General features: G+C 38.9%; 1 long non-coding RNA gene across 44 annotated transcripts in view; it reads left to right on the top strand.

Moving 5' to 3' along the window:
• LOC106846994 (uncharacterized) overlaps window positions 1-13,045 on the top strand; it is a 78,857-nt gene extending 65,812 nt beyond the window's left edge. For 28 of the 44 annotated variants that reach the window (XR_011499863.1, XR_011499829.1, XR_011499830.1 and 25 more), the window contains one exon: window positions 2,062-13,045. This is a non-coding gene — a long non-coding RNA (uncharacterized lncRNA). Of the gene's footprint in view, window positions 1-487; window positions 661-2,061 lie in introns of all 44 variants that reach the window. The other 16 variants (XR_011499853.1, XR_011499855.1, XR_011499858.1 and 13 more) reach the window with 10 other exon arrangements.
• The last annotated feature ends 228 nt before the right edge of the window (window positions 13,046-13,273 follow it).

Below are 13,273 nucleotides of genomic sequence, written 5' to 3'. Positions count from 1 at the left end.
TCTTCCAGATGGCCCTAGGAGCCTGCATTATTTATAATGTTCCATATCCCTGTTTAGTGTGAGTACAGAGGTGATTGCTAATATTAGAGAAATTACGTAGTAAGCCATTTATTTTTAGTGCTGTCAGCATCCCTTTGATCCTCCCCTTTCCCATTTAGAAGTGCTTCCTCCATCCTGCAATCTTCTGGGGCCTCACTGCTCGTTGTTCACAGGATATGTACCCATTGAAGACCTTCAACCCCTCTAATACAGAGCTAGCTTTTTGTTCTTACTACAAAAGCTTAGAATCAGAGAGGTAAGAATCCTGTTCCACTTGGTGATTTTTCAATTTTAAGAGCAACTCTCTGAGATAGAGCTAGAAGAGAATGTTCAGGATACAGAGAGGGATTTGAACTTAGATCCTATGAGAAGCATCATAGGAATTAGAGCTGTTTAGATTGTGGGAGACAACTCCTCCAAAATGGAAGGTTTGATGTTCTGTTTTCAGATCTCTTATGAAGTCGGAGATAGTTGTTTTTTGCTGCTTTTGAAGGCAGTTCTAGTTAATAAAGAAGCAGATTTAAGAACTATCTGAAGATGAAAATACTCAGAAGTGATACCTGGTGGCTTGTATGACCACTTTGGCATGGAATTTGAGGATCTCCCTGCATGGAACGAGAGGTTGGATTACATGTACTTGAAGGTCACATTTTTTTTTTTTTAAAGATTGGCACCTGGGCTAACAACTGTTGCCAATCTTTTTTTTTTTTTTTTTCTGCTTTATCTCCCCAACCCCCCCTGTACACAGTTGTATATCTTAGTTGCAGGTCCTTCTAGTTGTGGGATGGGGGACGCCGCCTCAACGTGGCCTGACGAGCAGTGCCATGTCCACGCCCAGGATCCGAACCCTGGGCTGCCACAGAGGAGCGCGCGAACTTAACCACCCGGCCACGGAGCCGGCCCCTAAAGGTCACATTTATTCTTGAGATTCTGTCTCAATCAGGTCAAATAAAACTGCTTTTTGTTGTGTGCGTATTTCACATGTTCCCATTTAATCGTCACCACAACCCTCTGAGACATCCTAGAGAGGTAGAATAAGTTTGCTAAAGTAACTCATCTAATTAATGGCAGAGCATACTTAGTTTATCTCTCTCCTCCCATGTACTTTAATTTGCAATAGTAATTCCTTAAATTTGTGTAGCACTGTATCATTTAGAAGCCTTTCAGAAACATGGTTTTATTTCTTATCCTTATGAAAATCTGGTGAAATTGAAAGAACAGATTCTGTGTGTCTATTTTATAGGTAAAATTTAAGGCTTCAGGTAGCAGGCTGTGGAAGATAGTGGGTAAGGAGGTCCTTGGAGTCTTTGAAAGCATTTAAAGTATTTCCTGCTCCAGGCTCAGGCCTGGGAAGCAGGCCTCTGGAGAATGGGTTATATTATAAGTTTGTTATCAGTCTAGTATGGATGGCAATGGGACCTCAGCTCTTGCCCACAACTCTGGGAGCCACCATTTGCTCATGAGTGTGACAGGCTCAGAGTGATGGCTATCTTGATTATAGCACATTATAGCATAGGTTGTAGATTTAGAACCTCAAAGATGGAAAGACCTTAAAAGTCTCATATTGGGGCTGGCCCAGTGGTGTAGTGGTTAAGTTCACGCTCTGTTTCCTTGACCCAGGGTTCTCAGGTTCAGATCCCAGCGTGGACCTATCACTGCTTATCAAGCCATGCTGAGGTGGCCTCCCACGTACAAAATAGAGGAAGATTGGCACAGATGTTAGCTAAGCGACAGTCTTCCTCACCAGAAAAGTAAAAAACAGTCTCATATCCAAAACAGCTTATTTTAAGTTGACCCTAATTCAAGTCCTTTTATAATATATCCAACAAATGGTCTTTTAGCCTCTGAGTAGCTGCATTTAGTGATGGGAAACTCCTTCCAGCGTCAGCTTGTTTCTTCTTTCAAGACCTCTGCAATATTGAGCTGAAATATGTTTTTCTACAGCTTCAACTCATTCAGCATATCTTTGTTGTTCCCCAACTCAAAAATATTGCTTTATTGTTCTCTCTCCTGCACCTTCAGCTTCTTCTCTGTGCTGCCTTTTGAGCTGCCAGGCACTGTGCTGGGTGATGGGAATATGGAGACGAATTAGACACAGTTCCTGCCCTCAAGGAGTTCTCAGTCTAGTGAGAGAGTTCGACATGTACACAGATAATTACAACAGTATGGTATGCGCTACAATGGAGGTATGTACCAGGCACTATGGGGTTCAGAAGTAAAATCATTTGATTGAGTCTGGAGATGCCAGAGGTTGGAGGAACTTACTTATGTTGATTTTAAAGTTTGACTAGGCAGAAAACAAAGGGAAAGACTTTCTAAGCAAAAGCATGGACATTGGAGACAGAATGTTGAATTGGAGCTACAAGTAGTTCATGAAATTAGCTTGGAAATGTAGACTGGGAATAGATCCTTATATACTATGCCGTGAAGTTTGGATCTCATTTTGAGTGTTTTAAGAAGGGGATGCTTTTGATGGTCTCTCGCAGTAGTGTGGAATCTGTTCTGGAAGATTCTCAAATCTAGACAGGGAGATCAGTTAGAAGGATACCGTAGTAGTTAAGATGATCAATGATCAAAGGCCAGAAGGAGTGGGAGTAGAGAAGAGGAGATAACCTCTTAAATAAGAGGTTATAAAAACAGAAATAATAGAACGTGAAAATTAAGGTAGTGGAGAGGGAAAAATCAAGGCTTTCAGACTTCGGCAAATGTGCCTCCCCGTACCCCACCCTGGCCTTGATGAAAGATCCTCTTTTGTTCTTTAAATGGGTGTTGCTGTTGTTTCCTTCTTGGCCAGGGCTTGGCTGCACAGATTTTGCAAGTTTATTTTTGGGTGGCAGCTGTTTAAGAAATGTTGATTCTCAGGAAGACGTCTGAATAGCTGCAGACCTCTTATAGTACTACTAAATTCCTGGTCTTCATCAGTAGCAGGCCTGCTCTCACTGTCATGTCTCCCAACGTATTTTTTCCAAATGTGGAGGCTTTTATACCTGAAACCCACTCAGGGAAGAAATGGCCTTAGTTGTTATTGTCTCAACTGCTTTATTTTACTTAGGGGTTTAAAAATGTCTATGGTTACGGCTCCAAGTAAAAAATATATTCAATAATTAAAAATCTAAACATATCCATTGTTTATTTTCTCTTTTCTCAAAGCAACATAAACACAATGTTCTTTGGGAAATTCTTCACTTAAGATTCAGAGTAGTGACCCTGGGAATTCAGAAAATGGCTTTCTTTGACTAGACTGATTAATGGGAGATTATTTCTAAGTTGACCTTATGTATTTTCTGTGAACCTTATGTAACTAGCCATCCTGGAGGGCAGTAGGGAGAAAGATTGGGAGAGTTTGGGCCTTGGGACTAGATACCCTGAGCTCAGATCTGCTCTCCCATTTGCCAGTGTGGTCTTGAGCATGGTTTTTCACCTCTCTGGGACTTTGTTTCCTCTTATGTAAAATAGGAATAGTATCTTTTTGCAATGATTGGCAGGGGCAGTGGGGGGCGTGGCGTGTAAGGATTTAATGGGATTACATAAATTGCTTAGAACAGGTCTGGACTATGCTAAATGCTGTATCACCTGTAGTTGCTACTGATAATGATATTGACCATGACAAGGATTAAAAGGAGATAGTAAACTAGAAGTGCTTTTACATCATCAATGAGGATGTTGGAGCTTGAGAAAGAAAGAAAAACTAACTGATCTCAGGATTTTCAGTGGTATGCTAGTGTGAATTCACTTCTCTGCCTTTCTTTTTTTTCTTTGCCAAATAGGTTGGGAAACCAGATGAATTTTGTCCATGCCCTGGTCACTAATCTGTTGCCTTTGCTCTTATTTCCAAATAGAAAGCTGTGAAAAGTTGTGTCACACCTGAATAAAGGTTATCCTAAAAACGTAGAAAAATGCTTTTGAGTTGGTCAAAACTGGATTTGAAACCTGACTCAACTGCTTAAGCTGTGTGATCTAAGGCATGTTACTTAACGTCATTGAACCTCACTTTCCTCATCTAATATGGTAATTAATTTTCAGAATTTCCATGAGGATGTTTGTAAAGTGTATGTTAGAAGCACTCTAAATTACAGCTATCATTGTTAGTTCTTGGGACACTCACCGCATGACAGAAACAACAGCAGGCCCTGGTGGCTGGGAGGACATCATGGATCCAACAGCAACCTGGAGTTGTGCTCTTCTGAAGAAATGCTACTCGGATGGATATAATACAACCTGCTAAGTGTCCTAGCACTTATCAGGTTGTATTATCATTGTCCGTGTCTATGGCTCTCGTCTACCAGACTCTAAATTCCTTACGGGCAAGGATGGTGCCTTATTCATCTTTGTATTCACAGTACCTAATCCAGTGCACATTGTAGGCCTCATTAAATGTTTGTTGAATGAAAAAATGAATCATCAACAGACATTAATTGGGCGCCTGCTCTGTGATCTCCATGAGCTCAGCTTGTCCCCGCCAGTTGCCTACAACGAACAAGCTGTCTTCAGTATGCTCCCTCCTGAAGCTTACTCCTATCTTCTAATTCTTTTGCTGAGGACTTTTCTGTGTAGTGCAAGGATAGCAAATATATTTCATCTCAAACACCATCTCCAATTGATTAATAGTGCCTGCCTTGATTATGTCTTATAAAAAGGATTCTGAAGCTAGGTCTCAGCTTAGTGTGAAAGAGGGTTATAACTAATTAGTGATGTTTGCTGAGGGTGGGAGAAGGGGGAGTAGCAGCACAAGTGCCACGTATATGTCATTTAATGTTGTGTTTTCCATGAAATACTCTGTCTCTACGCCTGCAGTTTAGTCTTGGCTACTTGTAGATGTTGCATGGCTGCTGCTGCTGCTACAATTGCTGCCAGTTGCTCCTTGGGTAGGACCAGAGTGATCATTGGTCAGAAACTTCATCCTCACTGTCTCGGGTTTGCTGCTGTGGCTGGTATTCACAGTTTTCCCCTTTCAACTTTACTTCAGCTATATTCCCTTACTACAATGACAGGTAGGCCTCCACTTTCTGTTTACCACTCAAAAGGCTCATATTTCCTTTTTCTTATTTAGTGTGATTAATCATTATTGCTCCATGAGAAAGCTTCTTTCCATCAGAAGATGTGACAACTAAAATACAAGTTAACCATTCCATCAGGGCCCTACAATGAATCAGATAAGTTCCCTTTTAATATGAGAGAAAATTGAGTATACTTGCAGGCTGTGGGGCAGGAAGAACTGAGAATGGAGTCATTATAGATGTGGGAGAGAGAGATGATAGATGAAATGAGATCCTGGAAGATGATGCAGGTAGAGGTGGGAAGGCGAAACCTGTGGCTCTAGAACGTGAGTGGAGGATTAGCCTTAGATGAAAGGAATTACCTCTTCATTGGAGCATAGAGATAGGGATAGGAGTTAAGAGAGAGTACTTGATAAGAGTATTGAAGATTTGTAATTGTAGAGGTAGATGATGGAGAGGAAGCTGACCAGGGACAGGATTATGAAGACAAACCAGAGTCTCTCAGGAATATCCAGGCCAAAAGGCTGGAGTGGGGCCATTAACAGGAGAGCTTATAATGAGAATCTAGTTTGAAACTTGATTAGAAACTCAGGAAAATATGAAGTGATCTTGGGCCATTGTCACAAGTAACATTTGGTCGCCTGTAACTTAGCTTGATTGAGGAGTGGGCAGCTAACAAGAGAGGAATTACACAGAAATGGATTTGAGAATCCAGATTATATGGAAGAAAGTTGGAAGTGAGCCCAGAGTCTGTGAATAAAAAGAGGCCTTAGTGCGATCAAGATGGGTGTTGAGTAGTTGGAAAACAGGATGAGACCTGTAATCAGAGAGTGAATTTGGGAATGTTAAGATTTCAAAACTGGAATGGTCAAGATGCCTGGGAACCTGGGATGTCAGATGGTCATTTACATGGATATTGAGGTGACCCAGGATTACAGCAAATGCTGGGCTGGTAATGAACACTGGGCCAGGTACGATAGGCTTCAGTGAGGAATGATCTGGAGGTTGGTCATGGCAGCTGTGCAGATGCAAGAGAAGAGGATGTAGTGGGATAGTATGAGCCTCAGAGTAGTGGTGGGGATTATTAGGAGATACAAAAACTATAGTTTGTACATTGCACTGAGATGTTGGCTGGCAGAAAGCCCAGCTGAAATGATTCCCTCCTTTATTGAGTGTTTGCTCTAGCCTGGCACCTTGCCATTTATCCCTTTTGGGTCTGTCACATTTCAGGTGTGAGAGAATGAGCAGCAATGCCAGGCAAGGACAGCTAGGGGAGCTGCTGGCCCTTAGCACTGATGGAATCCTGTGGCCATCTCCAAGTCTTTGAAAGAGCACCAGACTGGTCAGCCATTCTAGGTTCAGGATACATCCAATTTACTGGCCATATTGTAGATGCTTCCTGTGCTGTTGGGAAGGAGGGCTGGAAATTGATGTGGAGAGATGGCCCTTGGACTCGGAAGGTAAAATTTAGAAGAGAGTCTCTGTGAGCCCTCTGACATTGCATATAGTCATTTTTCTTCTGTTATGTCTTCAAATGAGTCAATATTCCAGTAAAGGTTTAGAGCCACCGTGTTAAGTGATCAGGCCCTCAGACATCCCAACCCCTCCTGTGGGGGCTGCTTTATATTTATTCCTCAGGAGGAGCTGGTAGAAGACTTCATGTGAGGGAGAAGAAAAGGAAAGAAGCAGAGGATGACTGCAGCCTCTTTTCATCTCAGCATCACAAAGCATGACTCAACAGAGGGATCACTTTCTTGAGACTCTCCAGACCACAGGTTGCTCTTTTCAATCTCATGCTTAGCCCTCTCAGCTCCTTTCTTTTTTCAGAAGTTGTACTGTATGTATGTATACGAACTATTACTTCCCATAAAGTGTTCCATGTTCACAGCAAAAAAAAAAATCCCTAAAATATGGCATAATTCTTGCCCTGTTAGGTGTCCAACAGTCGAAAATTGCTGGGTCTCCAATGCTGGAATACAGGCTACCAGAGATGAGTTTAGGTTTCAGCAACAAAGAAACCCAGCTTCATGGAAGGAAGGCAGTGAATTGACTTGAAAGTAACCCCCTGTGCTCATATTCTTTCTTTTTCCTTCAGCCACATGAATATCACTGATGGAAGCAAACAAAAGCCATGACTTTCTCCTTCCACTGGTACTTTTCTGGCCCATGTATATGTCATTGGAAGTCACTCTCTTTTATTAGAACCTCCTTCTTCCCATCTCTTAAGACCCAGAGAGCCATGAATGCTAAGGTTGGGGTTGAATTTGTCGTAGTTACCTCTGCAATTGGGCGATACTCATGTTAATTAGCCTGATACCTACTCTTACCTGATCTAATGGCAGCCACTGGAGAAGCTGTAGCCAAGGCCAGCAACCCTATGGACTCTAGCCCCAGGATTTATCCCTGATGTCTCAACTGATTATGAAATAACCAGTAAGAGTGCTGCCCCAACCCAACCCCCCTTCTGACTTAGTCATCAGAGGTTAGGACTTGTCTTAGGATTTATGATATATAAGGACAGAAATCTTTTTTTTTTTATTGAGTTAATGATAGGTTACAATCTTGTGAAATTTCAGTTGTACATTAATGTTTGTCATTCGTGTTGTAGGTGCACCACTTCACCCTCTGTGCCCACCCCCCACCCCACCTTTCCCCTGGTATCCACTAAACTGTTCTTAGTCCATAATTTTAAATTCCTCATATGAGTGGAGTCATACACAGATTATCCTTCTCTCTCTGGCTTATTTCACTTAACATAATTCCCTCAAGGTCCATCCATGTTATTGCAAATGGAATGATTTTGTTCTGTTTTGCAGCTGAGTAGTAGTCCATTGTATATCTATACCACATCTTCTTTATCCATTCGTCTTAAGGACAGAAATCTTATGGGTTAATAGTAACAGTATCAGGAGTCTTGGTTACTTTTTGTCTCTCTTGAGGATGGGCAGAATAGGGCATGGGGGAAGTGGAAAGTCTTGTGCCTTTCAAATACATTCCTAAGGTGATTCCTCATGACACCCTTCGTCACACCTTCTGATGCCTTATCCTGAGCTTTGTCTCCTTTCTTCAGAGTCCTTCTAGTGCACTCCTTGCTCTCACTAACCAGTTTTCATTTCCTGCCCCACCCTGATAGGTTTCATCAGGTGTTTTTTCCTTTCCTTACCCCAGGCCATGTCTGTGACAGCCCACATCTGGGAGGAACCTTATTGTGAATGAATGAATGAAGCCTCAGTGAGTGTTGCAAGTGACACCTATCTTTCTCTCTCCATATAAGGAGAGAGAAGGAGTGGAGGGCAGAGAGGAAAGAGAGGAAGGCTATGAAATCTCATAATGGAATAACAAATGCTTGACATTTTAGTGGATATTGGACCTAGAAGCCTACCTGAATGAAGGAAGCAAACCTGAGATCCCTGGTGTTTGTGAGTGAAACTGGGAGTGAACTCCTTACTGCCCTTAGGAATGGACGAGGGAGAAAAGTGAGGGGGGGGGTCATAAAATCCTTTACTTCAGTGGAGGAGTCAGTGAGACTCGCTTCATAAACCTATAATTTTTTAAGGTGGATGGAAGATAAGTTGTTGCACTGCACTGCTTGTGTTGCTACTTGTAAGAGTCACTGCCAACCACTCTTCTCAGGTAGGGCTGCATTTGTGGAGATTTTTGTTGACCCTTCTTGAAAAGCATCCCAGTACAAGGTTTGCAACTTAGAACAACTCTGGTTCAGTGACAGGGTGTTAAAGGGGGTGAGGACAGAGGAGGTAGGACAAGTAGTATCAAACAGCTCAGTTTTTTGTTTTTAATAGGCTGGCTGGGCCAGAGGCAGTAAGCAGAATGGCTACAGGCAACCCCAAACACCAGATATGGCATAAGGAAACAGTACAATGAAAGGTCAATGATTCTAGCTGTTATTTGTCATTCCTCAGAGCATGATGGAATATCTAAAAGAAAAGGAAGAGCTGCTTTGGAGAAGGATAATAAAGGATTCTTTCATAGAAGAGATTTAGAAGAGGGGAAATGTTCAACTTTGTAACATGGGTATTATAGTTTTCAAAGACATCTGTTCTCTACATGGGTCATGGAGATTGGTACCAGTATCAGCCTGTGGCTGACTAGGCCAGTTTAACTTAGAGGTTTTGTGCTCTTGGAGAGATGCTCCCAATCTCTCTCACTTTGACAGGTGTTCATCTGCAATGAGTCCAGTACCTGAAGGAGCAAGAGGACAACAAGCATCCAGGGGACAACAGTAGCCTTCTGAGTGAAGATAGCAACTGAAAAGATCATGGGCTTGGCTGGATTGGGCTGGGCTTGTTTGTTTTTTCAAAATAAAGAACAGGTTTTTTTCCTTGATGATAAAAGTAATTGCTGATTGTTAAAAAAAAAAATAGTGAAAGGTATAGATTAAAAAGTAAAGAATACCTATAATCTTATAACCCAGGAAATAGTAACTCATAAAATTAGAGTGTTTCCTTTTTCACTTTTAGAAAAAATGCATATAACACAATATAAAAACAAAATTGGCATCATATCATGTTGTTCTTCAACTTTGTTCATTTGAAAATAAATAAGCATATTTCCATGTCATTGGCATTCTTTGAAAACACAGTATTAGCTCTCACATAGTATTTCATATGGATCTAACAATTTATTTAGATGATCCCATGCTGCTGGACATTTTGGATATTACCAGTTTTGCCTATAAAATTGAAGTAATGAACATCAATGTACGTTAATCTTTATGTGCATCTCTAATGATTTCTTTAGAGTAAATTTCTAGAATTAGAATTACTGAGTTTGAATGATGAGAGCATTATTAGGGTACCTGGAAGGTTGTTGAATTGTCTTCAATATAGTTGTACAAATTACATTCCCATCAGTGGTGTATACATGTGCGTATTTCTCCACACATTCATCAAAACATGACCTTTTAAAAATCTCTGCTCATTCGAGAGAAATATACGTTTGTTGGTTTAGAGATTTTTATTTCTAATTTACATACAGTAAAATTCACTCTTATGGTGTATAGTTCTATGGGTTTTGACAAATATAGAGTCATGTATTCTGCCACTCCAGTATCATACAGAACAGTTCTATCACTAATTATTCCTCTCGTTTGCTCTTTTTGTTGTAAGCCCCTTTCCCCGTTCCCAACCCCTGGAAACCACTGATATGTTCTTTATCCCTATGGTTTTGCCTTTTCTGGAACATATTAATGGAATCATGCAATATGTAGACCTTTTGGTCTGGCTTCTTCCACTTAGTAATATGCATTTAAGATTCATCCATGTCATTTGTTATGTCAGTCAATAGTTCATTCCTTTTTATTGTACTTCATTGTATGGATGTAGCACAATTTTTTATCGATTCACTAATTGATGAACATGTGACATGTTTCCAGTTTTGGTGATTATGAATAAAGTTGCTATAAACTTTCAGATACTGGTTTTGAGTTAACCTAAATGTTCATTTCTAGAAGGTCAATGCCTAGGAGTGGGAATGAGTGCCAAACTTTTCCAAAGTTTCTCTATCACTTTGCATTCCCATCACAAATAAATGAGTTCCAGTTGCTCCACATCTTCATCAGCACTTGGTGTTACCATAATTTTGTTTAAATGTTAGCCATTCAACTAGGCGTGTAGTGATATTTCATTCTGGTTTTAGTTTGCAATTCTCTAATGGTAGATGAGTTTGAGCATCTTTTCTTATGCTTATTTGCCATCTGAATATCTTCTTTGTTGAGTAATCTATTCAAATCTTTTGCCCTCTTTTTTATTGGGTTCTTCCTTTTCTTATTGTTGAGTGTTTAGATTTCCTTACATATTCTTGATACAAGTCCTTTGTCAGATTTTTTTGAAATGGGTTCTCTCAGTCTGTGGCTTGTCATTCTATTAACAGTGCCTTTTAATTTGATGAACAATATAAGTTGGGATGGGTATAAATGGAGTTGAAATATTCTTAGCTACTTATATTATCCCAGAGATATTTAATAATAACAAATATTTATTATGACTCTAGGGGTAGATCTAAAAGAAAGATCCATTGTGATCCTTACACTGTGTAATCTTCTCCCCTTAAATGTAGGCAGGATTTGTGTCTTGCTTCTAACCAATAGGATAATGGCAAAGGGGTTGGGATATCATTTCCATGAAAATGGTACATAATATTACATATACACTTAAAAATAGCCTCAAAGTTGATAAAACATTAATTGATAGAAGTCTATGGAGAAGTTGAAAAATCCACCAAGTGAGTGAGAGAATTCAACAGTTCTTTTCAGTTATTGAGAAATCACATATACAAATCAACAGCATACAGAAGATTTAAACAACACAACATATAAGCCTCACGAAATAGAAATTGAAATATATATGCTTCTGCTTCAAAAAATTACCGAAAGCATAACTCATTTGAAGCACACTTGGAACAGTTACAAGAATTGATTCTGCATTAGACCATAACAAATTATTTACTAATTTAAATTATTGGTATCATAGGATCATGTTGTCTTACCACACTGCAATTAAGTTATATATTAATAAAGAAGGTAAATAAAACATCTACATATATTTCCTAATTTAAAACACATTTCTAAATATCTTGTGGATCAAAGAAGAAATGAGAGGCATCTTAAAATACTTAAAATTTAATAATAATGAAAATACTACATATAAAAAACCTGTGAAACATGGTGAAATTATGCTTTGAGGAAAGTTTATATCCTTAAATAGTTATCTTAGAAAAGAAGAGGGGATGAAAATTAATGAGCTAAGTCTCCAAGCTAAGAGTATAGTAGGAACAACAGGAAAAGTCAAAAGACAGTAGAAGGAAGGAAGTGTTAAAGGTAAAAGCATCAGTTTATGAAATAGAAAACAAAGACACAAGAAAGATAATAAAATCCCACGTTTGTTTCTTTTACAAAACTAATAAACATTTGACAGTTTCTTCAAGATAAAAAGAAAAGATACGTTGAAGTAATATGAAAGAAGGGGGGAACAAAAACCCTAGAGATTAGGGAATATTATTAATTTATGCCAAAAGGATTGAAAATTTAAGAGGAAATAGACAAATTCCTCGAAAAGTGTAACTTAAAACTAACTCAAGAAAAAAATAGAAAGCTTGAATAGTCACATAAAATATTATGCTAATTTAAGTCATTCAAATCTTCTTCAAGACCCAACTATATATGCTTTCTACCAGAAACTGACTTTAAATAAAAATACATAGATGTTATATTATGCAAACACTAATCAAAAGAAAGGTGGAATGGCTATATTAATATCAAAAAGTAGCTTTCAGAAGAAGCAATATTCTCAGGTTAAAGATGGCAATTTACCAAGAAGATATAACAAAACTTGAAGCAAAAATAGCTAGAACTACAAGGAGAAACAGACAAGTCCGGTATTATATTTGGAGATTTCAATACTTTTAAGAATTAATAGAATGATTAGCTAGAACGTTAATAATAAATCTAAACAACACTACATTCAACTTGTTAACATATTTGTAGAATACTATACACAGCAGCAGTAGAATTAATACTCCTTGCGATTGCACATGGAATGTTTGCCAAGATAAACTGTATCCTAATTCATAAAGTAAACAGACTGGCTTCTCTCACTTAGCAATGTGAAATTTCATCCATGTCTCTCATGGCTTGATAACTCATTTCTTTTTATCCCGGAATAATGTTCCATTTTATGGTTGAACCGCAATTTATCCACTCACCTATTAAAGGACATCTTTATAAAGGGTGTCTAATAAAAAATGATTGCCTTCAATTATGGGCCATTATTAATAAAACTGCTATAAACATTCATGTGTAGGTTTTTCTGTGATCATAAGCTTTCACTCATTTGGATAAATACCTAGAAATGAAATTGCTGAATGATACTGTAAATATGTTTAGTTTTCTAAGAAACTGCCAAACTGTTTTCCAAAGTGTACCATTGTGCATTCACACCAGCAATGAATGAGAGTTTCTCCTGCTCCATCTTCTTGATGGCATCTGATGTTGTCAGTATTTAAATTTTTAGCCACACTAACAGATGTGCAGTGGTACCTCGTTGTTGTTTTAACTTGCAATTCCCTAATGACATATGATATTGAGCATCTTTTCATATGCTTATTTTCCATATGTATATCTTCTATGGTGAGATGTCTATTCAGATTTTTGCCCATTTTAAAATCAGATTGTTCATTTTTTTATTGAGTTTTAAGAGTTCTTGTATATTTTGGATAAAAGT

The sequence above is a fragment of the Equus asinus genome, chromosome X (assembly GCF_041296235.1).
Source record: "Equus asinus isolate D_3611 breed Donkey chromosome X, EquAss-T2T_v2, whole genome shotgun sequence".
Classification (NCBI taxonomy): Eukaryota; Metazoa; Chordata; class Mammalia; order Perissodactyla; family Equidae; genus Equus; species Equus asinus.
Note: the sequence above shows the minus strand (reverse complement) of the source record. Positions and strands in the feature narration are given on the sequence as shown.